Below are 14496 nucleotides of genomic sequence, written 5' to 3' on the forward strand. Positions count from 1 at the left end.
TTTGTGGTTAAGTATGCATATAAATGTATCACTTATAAGTGGAAATATCGCCATGGAGTAAACAACAGAAGATTTTAAGCCGAATATATTTTCAGAGGCAGAACGCAGGCGTGCTATTATGATGATTTCGATCAACAAAGTTCTGCATGTATGTAATACTGAGATCTCAAAGATGAAAAGGGAAACCAATTGGCTCCAGGAGCAATACTTAGACTTGGGTATTTGTCCTCATAGTTCCCCCAACCTGAATTCAGTGGATTATTTTGAATAAAATTACTTTGAGTCAAAGGACCCAGAATTCCCTGATAGACTCCACTGTCCTGGAATGCAATAATTTAGATTGGGCTCTAGTTTCCGACTTGTAAGTGATTCAAGACCCAAATTGAGGCCGTTATTGGTGCCGACAGAGGCTATATTAAGTAAAATATATATTTTTCAGTCTTTGTTGTATAATAAATCTTAATAAATGACCATTTCATGTTAATTTAAACTGAATAGATCAAAAACGCGGGATTTCTTTGATTGGATTTCAATTTTATGTGGGGCAATTCAAGTATATATCGCATATTTGTACAACATATATAATTCATAATGGAGTTCTATCAAGAACGGAATTTTTATGTAGGAAAAAAACGAGAGAATAATGGGACATAAAAATAAAAAAAATAGAGAAATTGTTCTCAAAAAGAAGAGAAAAACACACACACTACAAAGTAGAAGCCGTAGAAGTGGGAAGCAAAATCTTGAGGATCAATAAGAAGGACGGCATCAAGAAAAATTGAGTTCCCCATTTTGTGTTCTTCCTCTTGTTCAGAGTCCCATTTATTTTTTTATTTGAACAAGTAGGGGGAAAGTAGTTGAAACGACACACTTACCTACCTAGAAAGGTACATGGCACCAATATTCGGAGCATTAAGAGCGGACTAACGGACCAGGACTTGAATCACAAAGGTAAATCCTTACTCTAATAAATTCATATTAAACTTTAGTTAAATATATCTACAAAAGATGCTTTTATTTATCAGTGTTAGAGTCAATTACATGGACTCTACGTAAACTCTAGTAGCAATTTGATATTTCTTCACATTGGGGTTAAAGATGGAAGAATTATGAAATATAAAGACCACATTTGAATGATTCTTTAGTCATTCATATTTCCTATATAAATGTACCGACTATTAAAATTTCAAACAAAGTAAATGCTTTAACGCAAATTGGTTCCTCCTTATTTCACAACAAAACTTAATCAAATTAGTACTTGCAAAACTAAAAATGTACATAAATTGTAGTTGTCAGTAATAAATCCCCTATGTAATTCTAAGAGTGGTTAAGGAGAAAATACGGCATCTTTACTACTTATCTGATTAATTTTGTAATAAAATAACGATTATTTAATTTAATTTAGTTATATTATATGTACTATTTTATGTAAAATCATTTTATCACAAATGAATTCCTAAGAGCCATAGCACAACTCAACTCTTTAGTCATTTGAGAGACTGGAACAAATGTACTTGTGAACAAAACTTTCTATCACTACAAAAACCAAACAAATACAACGCAAAATGTGTCTAAACGAAAAGAGAGTCAAATTGGGATGAATAGAAAAACGTAAAAGACGAAATCTCTAGAAACTAAACTAAACAATAACGTGACAAACCATAGATGGAGTTTGAAATGTATCTTATCAAGATATTTTATGAGGTCAAGAGTTTACATGACATTTATTTACATAATAGCTATTCAAAGTTAACATATAATTAGTGTTGGATCGGTCCAGGGACCGATTCCCTCATCAGTCTTTCTTTCTTTTTTAAGTTTATTTACCGCCTAACGGTTTTATTCGGACCTTCAGTCCTACAACCCTAGCTATTTTTGTATGCTCCTGGGTGGGACAGAAGAATATGAAAACGAGAAAAAAAGAAAAGAAATGGACGTTATTAGACCTCATACTTCAAGCATAAGATATTTTGTTGCTTTGAAAGTGGTTATGCTAAAGATTCAATAATTGAAAAGACGTAGCAAAAAACTACGCCTTTTCAGCTATTGTAATTGCCATAAAATACCGATAAGGAATGATTTTAGGACTGACAAAAAATTTAGGACCTGGACGGAAAGGACTGATTTTTTTAAATTTTGTATATTGAGTACTATTTTTTTTTAAAAGCCAAAAAGGATAATCAGTAATCCTTTTATATTTTACAACTATGATTAATACGGTGGTCTCTAAAGAATAGTTGATGAATTTACAAACAAAATTCAATCATTATTATTCTTATCTCGTTTAGCTTAAAGGTAAAATATATACAATTGTTTGATTATACACAAAAAGGTTTTAAATGTAGATAGAACATTATTTGGCTTGGAAAGAGTAATTTTAAATGTTTGTAGTTTATTGAAATTCAAATTGTTTTTCTTCCTCTTTAAATGAAAATAAAGTTTTAAAACTACACCTTCATGGAACTCCAATGAACTAATTTTTTGAAAAAAAAAAAAAGACTTACTTCACACATCTCGTTTCTTCAGATTTTTTAGACCTCTGGACTGTAACTAAATAGTATATTTTAATATTTTCAACAATAAAACCCCCATGGTTATTTTGAAATTTATAAGTAAAATGTTGTCGGAAGAATTTTGACAGCGCCCTCTATTTTCTAAACATACGAAGATATTCTTTTTTATTAAATAATATTATCATGCAGGGAGTTGCATTATTTTGCCGCTAGACGACGCCACTTTCAGCCTCTCTGTTTACAAACGAGTCAAAGTAAACAGCAACCATCTCCCATTAATAACTGACATGTGTACACATTTTGGGGGCTCTAAGTCGGACCGGTTTCAGACGGCACTTGCTCTCGCTCCTACTTTTGACTGACGGCCCAGAACTAAATATAATTTTATAAAAAATTGAGTATAGAGGCCTAAGAAAAAATTGTTATAAAAAAATTAAAATAACTCATAAAAAGGCCTTGACAATACTAATTTCTAAAAAATATATATAAATTTTGAAAATTTTCTTTTATCAAATAGAAAAGGTCATTTGAAAAAAACATTTTTAAATTAGTCAAATTTATATTTACCTCAGAAGCGGAGGAGCGCTTACTTAAAAATCAGCTCAACCTCTAATCAAGTCAAATCCGACTAATTGAGCCAAAAACGATCACTGCTGCAACTCTACCCTGCCTTCCCTAAATATAATACCATTGTACACTATATGAATTAATTGAATACAGGCCTTCCCATCTCAAATACATTTATTTAATGCAAAATTTGTCAAGGGACCTCTAAAAATAATATTAAATGAGGAGTTTTATTTGTTCAAGTCCTACATAAGCTTTATTTATTTTTTTCATTAGAATTCACTTTTAGTGCCTCATTAATGTTGTTGTCTATGACATGTCGCACATATTCCTTCAAGGCTATATAGTGAAACAAAAGATTTTATAAATATGTTAACAAACATAACTCATATATTTGCATATATATATATGTATATATAATGAGGCTCTATGACTTTAAAACCTTCCATGATGACATGGGGTATATAAAAAATTCTAGGTTTATGATCTAATTATTTCTATAAAAAAAAGTATTTTATTATTATCATTTTATGCTTGCAAATATTTTAAAGGAATATAAATATTCACGTTCCTTTATATGCAGTTCATAAACACAAAAGCAAGCTAGAATGATGGATCAATTATTATCTTCAATCTCTATCAACAAATTATTCGGATCAATTATACTTTTGTGGCTCTACAAATTACTCTTAAGATAGCCAAAAATGTATCCACACTATGAAAAGGATTATCAATTGATTGATATTATTTAAAAGACTATATCGGTACCAAATTAAGTTTTTTAACTCAAATAAAGGTTTGAAAATATAGTTAAACTTATCTTGGAAAATCGAATGCAGACCCTATTGGGCTGTACTAATTCGGTCCTTGAAAGAAATATGGCCTGGATTCGTTACGTAGAAAAATTTAATCCACATCGATCCTGCAAAAATAATAAATTTAGATCGGTCTCATTTAAAAGAAGGTTTAGATCACTTTTTTAGATGAATTGTTCATATTGCCATTTGTGTTTCCAAATTGTGGGCATCAGTACTATGACGTCATATGAAGTTTAAAGTGTTTCACAAGTGTATACAAAAATAGGGTTGGACATGAAGTGGCAAATAAGTGCTGTTCATTCTTTCCAAAGGAGAAAACGAGGAGAACATGATCAATTTTTGCACAAATTAAATTACCTACTACTATAATTTTTGTCCAATAGAGGGTGCTGAGAGTATCATGAGTCACTCCATAACAAAATATGAAACCTCCATGAATTCCATAGAAGAACTCTGCGAAAGTCAGTTTTATAAGTAACGTCACCTGTGGTACCTCTAAATTAATATAAACTAAAAGTTTTTCGTATCCAACTAAATTTGGACAAAAGTGGATCATGTGATGTTTTTTTGTTTTTTTAAGGAATGAACAAATGAGTCATTAAACAGAAATTTTTCAGGAATGAAGGGATGAACGGAAAAGGGGTCAACGTGTCCAAGGCTAGAACGTACAACTCGTGCCTCAATTAAGTTACAATATACTTTCTAAAGATCACAGTCTCGTCCAAAAATTGGGTGCAAATCATTATATGAAAAACACTCAAGACTGAACCGGAAAAAAAAGGAATCAGTCTCGGACTGAGCCTCAATACTAATATGTACCTACATTAGTGGAAGTAGATTCCCCAAAATCATCCTTTTTTTTTTCATTCTATGTGAGTTATGTTTGTATATATTGTACAGGGTATTTTTTGGGACAAATCTAGGTTGCCATTAAAAGTGTTATAAAAAGAATATAATAAATTTTCTCTTTCTTTTGAAAGTTTCTTCCAGGGATATAGGTCGTGTTTGTAACTACATCAATAAAAAAGGTTTCTTAGCCTTTGTTAGTCAATGGATTAAAAAAAGACATTTTGAGGCCTGACTATTAGCAATACATAGACTTTTTTAAAGAGTCCAATGTGTATTATAATATTTTTGGCTAAATTTTCTCTCCCTTTTGGGATAATTTAACCCTGCTCCCCGCCCCACTGCTCTAGACTATAGTTAATACTCCTACATGGTTCATTTAGAGTAGGTACAAAAAAAATTGTATGTTAAATTGAAGGAAATTATTTTTGGTTGCATTTTTTTAATGGAACCAATTTTTTGTTTCATAATTCATAAAAGAATCAACTTTAGAAGGTTGTCTAATCGAGTCAAACGAAATCATTGCAACGCTTTTCTTTTAGCGATTAAAATGATTAAATGACACCTTCAACATTCCTAAAAAGCAAAACAAAACTCTTTACATTAAAATCGACTATGAGAGATACAATTGTGTAAGATTGTCACCATCAGGAATTGCCAGGAAGCTTGGGATCGCAAGGTCGTTGTTCTACAGGATCAAAAAAGTGTGTTTGATTTCTTTGACAGCCTTGATATAAAAGCTGGAGGTGGCTCCAAGCCTAAGGACATCAAAACGGCGTTCGACCCCTATCCAAAGAAGTACATGCAAACCTTCATGAAGATTTCGCATCTAAACCATGGCGGTTTCAAGGGTCGTCAAGATGGAGAGAGAGAAGAGCTTCGTCATGAAGGAGAAGACATAGTTCATCCCTTGAATAAATCATGAACATCTCCATCGTTGCTATGCTCTGCTTAAGGACTTGAACTACTTCTCGCGTCGTCATCTACAGAGATGAAAAAACATGGAGTGTAGATCAGTCTTTAATCGCCAGAATGATCACTTTATTTCATTTTGAAACCACGAGGAAGGGACTAATACCATCTTAACGACCAAACATCCAGCCTCAGGTATTATTCTTAGCTGTGTGGTCTCCTCTGGAATTTCCATGCCACCCATCTGATTCCCACTTGGGTCTGACTTCGTGGGCAAGTCCGATCTCATTCCTTGGATGGATGAGAACTTACCTGAGGGGAACGCATTGCTCTGGCAGGATGGAGCACCTGCTCATACTGCCAATTTCAAGTAAAAGTTCCTTCAGGATACTCTTTCCTTTAGGTACAAGATATTGTAACCCCTACTTCAATCCCTTGGACTTCACTGTTGAGCTGCACGTCAAGTCTAAGGCCTGCTCCGTTTATTTCCTCTTCGAAGGACACCGCCAAAGAGCACTGGGCCACAATTAATGAGAAGATGTTCATGAACAGTTGTAGGGTCATCAAGAAACGCCATCAAGGTGGACAGAGACAGCATTGAGCATTGAGATTATGATGGAAGACGCTCATGGAAAGGGTTTCAGAAGTTTTCAGCAAAAAATTACAGGAATGAGCCGAAATATAATCAAATTAAATCAAATAAGGCTTAGATATGGCAATTATTTCGTTAGATCTGGTATACGTTTCAATACCTAGTTATCCTAATCCATCCTAGAAATTCGAATATGAAGGCTAATTGGTCAAAATAAGTCAATTAAATAATGACGCGTACATACATATATTTGTCAAGTAAAACAAAACATTTGAATTACTCATTTTGTTTATTTTTTTATAGGATTGATTTTATGTTGACACAGCATAAATCAGCATAAATTCATTACAATTATTTACGTTGGATGTTATAACACATGGAATGAATTCAATTAATTTAATTGTCCTCCAATTAAGAGCAATCAATTTATTTTATGTCGACCCACTTAATTTAAAAATCATTCTTAAAGCATTTACAAAGATTAGGTTTTACAAGTATGTAGTATGTATATTTGTTAATGCACAACGAAACTTTAATTTTTTCGCAGAGATTTATTATTTCTTCATCTTTTTTTTTTTTTTTTTGGATCTCTGAATGAAGGGGGGATATTTGAAGGACCTGATTAGGAAAATGGACTGATTTAACAGTAAGTAATCAGGGCGTCCGCAGTGTGTGGGCTGGAGGGGCGGAAGCCTCCTCCCCAAATATTCAAAAAATGTAACTCTCTTCATAAAAAATTTCAAAAAAAATTAATTTTTTGTGAATGACAGTGGATTTTGAAATTTATTTCAAAAAATTTTAATTTTTTGATATTTTTTATTTCAAAAAATTTTAATTTTTGTATATTTTTTTCATATAATGATCTTCAAACCTCAATGAAGATGACTTTCTGCATCGAGCGTACTTGTACACGTAAAAAAAACGTGTTTGAGAATGAACAGCTTATTTCCAAAGACTCTGCATGTAATTCATCTTCAAACCTCAACAATTTTGCCTCTGAAAATTAAGAACTAAAAGAAAAACAAATGTTTTTTCTTGTAGCACAGAAAAAATTTCTGTAATGATAATTTAACCATCTTGCTTTTAAAATTCTAGAAAATGTGGCATTTTCCTTCTTATAAATAAGAAATATTCTTAAAAAAATACAATTTCCTCGTTTTGAAATAACAAGGAATGTTGTGGTTTTATAATTTGTTAGTTTCTTGGTAATAAATTACGTCTACGCGTTCTGACATGTGAGGATCATCATGGCATTATCTCAGTAGCCTAAAAAAGTACATCGTATTTTGTTATCAGCTGTTGATTTTTTCGCTTTTTTCCCCACTTATCAGTATTCTGGACTTTGATTGGTTGAATTTGAAGTAGCTTCTGTTAAGTTGTGAACTATTCTCCAGACGTCGTTATTTTTATTATATCACGCAACCTTCCCTCCAAAAAGAAACAGAAAAAAGGACCGAAAACATATGGTAGTTAGCCAAATAAGTCAATCATACCAACGGCTATTTATTTCTTCTATACTTTCACACCAACAACTTAGAATATTATTTCTTCCCTATTTTTAAAGTAAATAAAATTAAATCGACATAGTATTTTATTCGAAACTGTATTATAATATTCGATTAAAAGAGTAGTTATGATTAGTTATTCTATTACTTCTTGTAAGAGATTGCCCAAATGGTATATATATATATATTATATAAACGAAGAGTGATCAACAAAAAATTGTATTCCTGTTCTTTTTGATTTTTTATAGAATAACTTATAACTACGTGTATTTATGAAAAAAAAAAGTTATGAACAAGCGAGTATGAAGTATCGAGGGAGAAGAAGGAATCGACAGCTGACAACAAAATAAATAGGTTGTTTTTGTGTTAGCGAGATCCTGTCAAAAATATTTTGTTTTACTTTATTCCCTGTACATTAATTTCATATATCTATACATTCCAAAAAAACATATAGCAAACTCATCAAAAAATAAACATTAATTAATTAATTAATATAACAATAGTGACAATCATTTCTTATTCATTGTTCAAACAAACAAACAAAAAATGAGCATGGGTAAATGATGAAAGATAATAACATCTTAACGGAAATCTGCTAAACAATTAAATTAAAAAACAAAACTATAAGACCATTTTCATTCATATGGAACATCTCCTGCACTTCGTGAGATCTTAAGAGGAGTTTGTCCAGACTAGTAGGTATGCAAGAGTTCTCAATTTTAATTAAATAATGGCTCCATAGTTGGAAGAATTGGATTACAGCTCCCAATACGTTTTTTTAGCCCTTATTTTCTGTTTCTTTTTTAAGGAAAGGTTGCAATACAGCATAAATATCATCGGATGTGCCAATTCCCCTTTACTACTTTTTATGAAACTACACATATATACTGGATAATGAATAAGTTATGCACACCCTCCCATCCTGTACTTCCTTTTAATCTGAATTAGGTCAAATAAAAAATGATAATCCAGCGAATATTGTCGTTCAAATGACCACCAACTAACTAAAGTCGTTTCATTCATTGTCGAGATGGAAGAGAAAAAACTGGAACATTGACTAGTCGAGCTATTCCAAGAAAGACTGCTACCTTGCGGTCGATGAGGTTCTGCTAATAAAGAAGACTAAGTTACCAACCTCTGCGATGATGCTGGGAATCGTGGTATCAGATATGAAGAGGATGCTCTCATATTGGTTCCCAAAAGGCCTACAAATCTTAGCAAAAGTAATGTTCAATTTTGTGTTCCATTTACAAGCCTGGAAATATCAAAGTCGATCTCCGACGAAAGAGCAGACGTAGAATTCAGGGTGAAGACTCAGTGGACGGTGTTCTAATAGTCAGAAAATTTTGTAATTGAACAGGATAAATCAAAAATTGCAAAACATGCATTCTTAATCAAGAATCTCAGGTGGATCAGGATTGCACATGGAACCTTCAGTAATACATCCAGATGAGGTCATGGTTCTCGGTGTCGTGGCATCTGACTGCAGCAAGATGCCTCCCATCTTCTTCAAGGCCAACGAGTAAGTGAACAAGGACATCTACTACAAGGCCCTCAGGTATCATGCCTTGCCATGGGGGAAGAGCACGTTTCCCATGGACAACTATGAGTTTACCCAAGACTGCACCCGTTACACACATCCAAGAAGGTGCAGCATTTCTGCAGGTAGAACTTGACTGCCTTCTGGCTGGCAAAATTATACCCTTCGTCCTCACCCGACGTGAACACCCTGGACTTTGATGTTAGGTGCATCTTGAGGGCAAGACAAAAAAGACTTCTCACCCACATGGCCATGCCTTAAAGGCCGTGTTTACGGAAGAGCGGAACACTTTCCTCGGACTTCATTAAGGCCAGATATGCTTCTATTCGTCCTCGTATTGAAACCATCATGCAAAATAGAGGGGGACATATTGGGAAAAAGTTTAGAAAATTGTTGAATTACCAACTTTTGCTTCAAAAGTTTGCCATAAAAATGGCACAAAATACAAATATGTAGAAGTGACAACGGCTTTTAAAGTTTTCTAAATTTTAAGTCCTATCCCTGTATATCATAATTCATATGAACTTGGAGTATATGTTACGATTTGAATAAATTATAAAGGCTGAAAAGTAAAAATAAAGAAACTCTCGCATGTATTTTATAAGTAGCCTACGGGAAGCACTGGTTTGTTTGTTTTTGTTAGTGAGTACTCTAGAGATTAAAGTACTCCTCAGTCATCCCATCCCATTTTATTTTGATTGACAAAGTTTTATTATTTTTCTGTCATTCTTTTGGACAGAACACGTCATATGAATTGATATAAGTATTGAGTAGTTACGAATGAGTGTACTCATGGAAAACGGGCAGTAACATTGTGGATTTCTTGGGGAGTTATCTTCTATATTTTAAAACCCAAATTTGTACTTTAACCGACGCCTAATACCTCCGGGCAATGTTGAGTATTATTGCTAGTTATAAATAAATTATGAGAAATACAGAGTAGTCCATATAAATTAGGAAAATTTTTAGATGCTTATAACGAACGAACTGGATGGGGTAGAACCATAAACTTTTCCTTGTAAGCCTTGAAATATTTTCCCCATTTATCTGGACCACTCTGTATGAACAAAAATATATTTTGGTGGCCCTAAAAAATATTTGGGCATTTGCAGTTTGAATCATACCTCCTCTGCAGTTTCTACATCACTTCTTCCTGGTTCTAGGATGTTATGTCCTGGGCAGTTTCGCCCTGGGAAGTTTCGCCTTGCAGAAGTGTCACCCTCATACATATATTATCTCATAAATGTACCTTCTACTTATAATTTCAGATTTAAAATTAGTCTCCCCCAATTGAAGTGATTTTTAAGGCATTTTTGCATTCAGTATTGTAAAATCAGTGTATTTAATTCAATTTTAATATATTTTAAAATAGAACATATACAACGGTTCCAATTCATTATAACAAGAAACAATAATTACTTCATATTAATTACTCAAATGCCATAATTTCATAATTAATTACAAATGACTTCAAGTTGAAGTAAGGGAAGACCTTAAATTATATGTGGCAGATACATTTATGCTATAATATATGTATTAGGGCGAAACTTCTGCAGGGTGAAACTGCATAGGGTGTAACTTACTTCATGTCACGCTTCTTACTATATGTATTCGCCCTTTTGGTCATGAACTGCTGGCGCCAGCCCTAGCTTCACACTAACCATACATGTAAATTCAGTGGGTTTTTTTTTTGCTGGCCTATTAATTTGTAATTGGTAGTATAAAGAAGGAATCTTATTTTCCTTATCAGTTGTCATTATTATTTAATTCATGAGTAGTGAACATCCTTTCCTAAATAGATTCAATTATATTCAAAACCTGTTTGAATGTTCGTATGTGTGTGCTAATAAAAGACGGAGCGTAATCCTTGTGGATTTGTTGCGGAGATATAATTGCAAGTCCTTGTCGGACTCAGAGTAGACTTGGGGAACGACATCGGAGTAACTTTTTCCTTCTTCTCTTGTCACAACTGATCTAAAGGACTCTAGACAAAGAGTGGGCACTCATTGCAAGGATGGTAGGATTTAGTAATTCTCATTTCTGATTGGCTTAAAATTAGAAGCTGCTACATGTTCCTCGAGATACGCAGCCATTTTGAACAGGCCGTTTCCCTCAAAGTGAAAAGAGAAGAGTAAGAGTGACTACGTCCAATAATAACACGATATTATAGATCGGTGTTAGCAAGGTTAATAGAAGTACAAGGTTATACTATAACACGTGTACGAAACATATGTTTGACTTCAAATGCGCTTTAATATTGACGTTATAGTAGATGAGTGTTTGCGTGTTTTGTCAAAATCTCTTTTTCTTGCCCAGGAGACGTATGATAAATTAAATTGAAAATTCTAGCAATAGTGATGTCATAGAATATGGGTGGTTGTGTGTTTTGTCAAAATCTGTCTGTCTTGCCCAGGAGTAGGTACGATACATCCGATTGAAAATTCTAGCAAGTCCGATGACATGATGGTCTAACCTTGTATTTCTATTAACCTTGGGTGTTAGGAACATAATCTTCCTTGTCTTTTGATCGAATTGTTTATTTTTCCCTTAACCGCTCTTTCCCTAGAGTCCTAAAGCTGATCTAATCAAACGTCACGAGGATTATTCTTTCTCTCCTCCAAAACATTCTTCAAATTATTAGGGTTACCATGTTGATTTTCGGTTTTGTTTTTTTGCCCATGACATGCTGGATTTTCACCTTTGAGAATACCCCTCTTATTGTTTCTTTAAATATAAGTTAGAACCACTCGAATTTTGTTGAAAAATATGTAGATACATTATAGTGACTGCTTGATGTACAAAAATAGTCATTAGGGCGCCCTCTATCTATTCAAAACCTGACAGGATCACATATTTTAAACAGTAAGAGGAAGTCAAATTTCTGTTCAAAGATTAAAATTCCTCCGTTGCATCATTTTCTTGAGAAATAAACTTTGCTTTGAGCTTAGATTTTTCACATTTCATAATTTTTTTCATTCATAATTAAACTCAGATTCCTAATGAGTTTTGTCCATGCATCTGCAAACAATTTTGTGCTGGACTTTAAATAGTTTATATTTATTTATGCTTGATAGTGGTGAATAATAATTAATATTAAGACAATGTACATAGAATATTTTACTCAATAAATTCGGAAGATTAATACATTCTACAAAACCTCTTTTGTTTAACTATACAATATAAATATGTCAAATTTATCTTAATAATACAGTATAAGAAGACGCAATGACTATTCTTCTAAAGAACTTTAAATTCTACATATATCTGGAGTGAAACAAGGCACAATCACTCAATTTCATGCTCGGCTAAGTGTATTTTTTGTTACAATTCAAATGAAAAAACCTCATTCAGCTCGTTAACTAATCAACATTGCAGAATTTAGATCAAGTATACCTCATAGATATATTTATATAGTTGTTAATTCTAAGTTTTTTCTCGCGAGTGAAAGATTTTGTAGTAGTACTTATGAACAGTATTGTACATTTGTCAAACTTTTATCATTTGCCTTTAAGTTTTAATGAGATAACATCGAGATACAAAGTGATTCTGTTCATGCATGAGGAAGAATACCCCGGATATGTTATTGGGATTTATAAGTGAAATTCCTTGTTGGACTCAGAGTAAAATGAAGGATCAAAGTGGGACCTATTCCTGCCTATTTCCTTGCTAGATACAGCTCACGGTCTTACCTCACACACACAAAAATACAGGTATGCGCGTCTAAAACTGAACACTCCTTTAAATTTTACGGCTTGACGAGTGGTTCTCTTGTAGACCTTAAGGCCAAGATCTTTCTTAACTAGCCTGTCCATGGTCCTTCTGCTGACGTGGAACTCCCTGGAGAGGCCGCTGACGGTGACCTTGCCTCTCTTGTCCTCGACATACTTTTTCACGGCAGCAACCATTTCGTCCGACCTTCGAGGCCTTGTCTTAGATCTTGTGGTCGCCTTAGGAGTCCCTTTGACTACCACGCTGTAAACAGTGGTGCGGCTGCAGTTCAGAACCTTGGCAATTTCAGTGGGAGTTTTTCCTCGCGCGGAAAGTTCAAAAATTGCGACTCGACGTCTCTCCATATTATCGGCTGTTGTTTTACTGTTGCAATTTAGATTTTACTGGAGTTTTGTTTATAACTAGTCAAGATTTTTGCCTCGAAGTATAAACCGGTTCCAACTCAATAAAATCACGAATATGTGCATGGCGTAAAATTTTAAAAAGTGTTCAGTTTTAGACGTGCACACCTATACTATATAAAAGATGGTAATAGTCTGTAAGTATGTAAGAGATAAATAGCAGTTGGTATGATTGACTTATTTGGCTTATTACCATAGGATTTGGGGGGTTTTTCTGTTTCTTTTTTGGATGAAAGGTTCCGTGATGCAATAAAGATAACGACGAGACAGAGTGAGATAAGCTTGTAGATAATATAATAAAACGTCATGACAGCGAGTTTGCTCTTCTCCCAAATAGTATTCATATTTTGTCACGGTTACCATGTGGTGAAAAAGTCCTTATAGTGTAAGTTTAAGTCAATTGTTAAGTTTATGTCCCAGTCCTTGAATATTTTCAACCAGCCCAGCCCAATTCTTAGAAATATAAGGTGTAGAAAAAAAATCCATTATTTTTAATGGATTTTTTAAAATTCTTTTTCCATTCTGGTTTACCTCCTTGGCAATCAAAACAGTGATAGAGTGCCTTTCAAACTCGACTATTTCCATGATTTTATCCACATTTTCGACAATTGGCCTTCCACAGCGTATTATAGTTTCAACATTAAAATTACCGAAACGGAATAGACGAAACCAAAGTAGCAGGGGATTGGATCTTACCGTGTCATGACCATAAACACTATTCACATTTTTAGGTGCCTGGCTTATATTTTCGCTTTTATTAAAGAAAAACTGTAAAATATGGCGTTTTTTCTCATCGCTGGTGAACATTTTTGAAGCACACTCAAACAATACTGAGTCCAACAATCTCAAAACCGACTTATAATTTTTTTTAGCAAGAAGTATAATCTTTCTAACACCATCTACCGTAAACTGATTGCACTTATACAACACGAGATACACATTACTAAAACAATCTAATATAGGATATATCTTTGCTTTACTACAGCTAATATAAAATTATTTTATATACATAAAGTCAAAAAATTGAAATGACTCTCTAGTGCATTTCAGATTGTGAGTCTGAGCTTTTTAGT

The 14496-nt window shown here is 33.4% G+C and overlaps 1 protein-coding gene across 1 annotated transcript in view; it reads left to right on the plus strand.

Annotated features, from left to right (window-relative positions):
• The first annotated feature begins 701 nt into the window (after positions 1-701).
• The window catches only part of LOC121116347 (uncharacterized), a 32087-nt gene continuing 18292 nt past the window's right edge, over positions 702-14496 (plus strand). The window contains exon 1 of the mRNA XM_040710584.2: positions 702-951. The gene's annotated coding sequence lies outside the window, so the exon portion shown is untranslated. The remainder of the gene's footprint in view (positions 952-14496) is intronic.

This window comes from Lepeophtheirus salmonis, chromosome 4, assembly GCF_016086655.4.
Source record: "Lepeophtheirus salmonis chromosome 4, UVic_Lsal_1.4, whole genome shotgun sequence".
Taxonomy (NCBI): domain Eukaryota; kingdom Metazoa; phylum Arthropoda; class Copepoda; order Siphonostomatoida; family Caligidae; genus Lepeophtheirus; species Lepeophtheirus salmonis.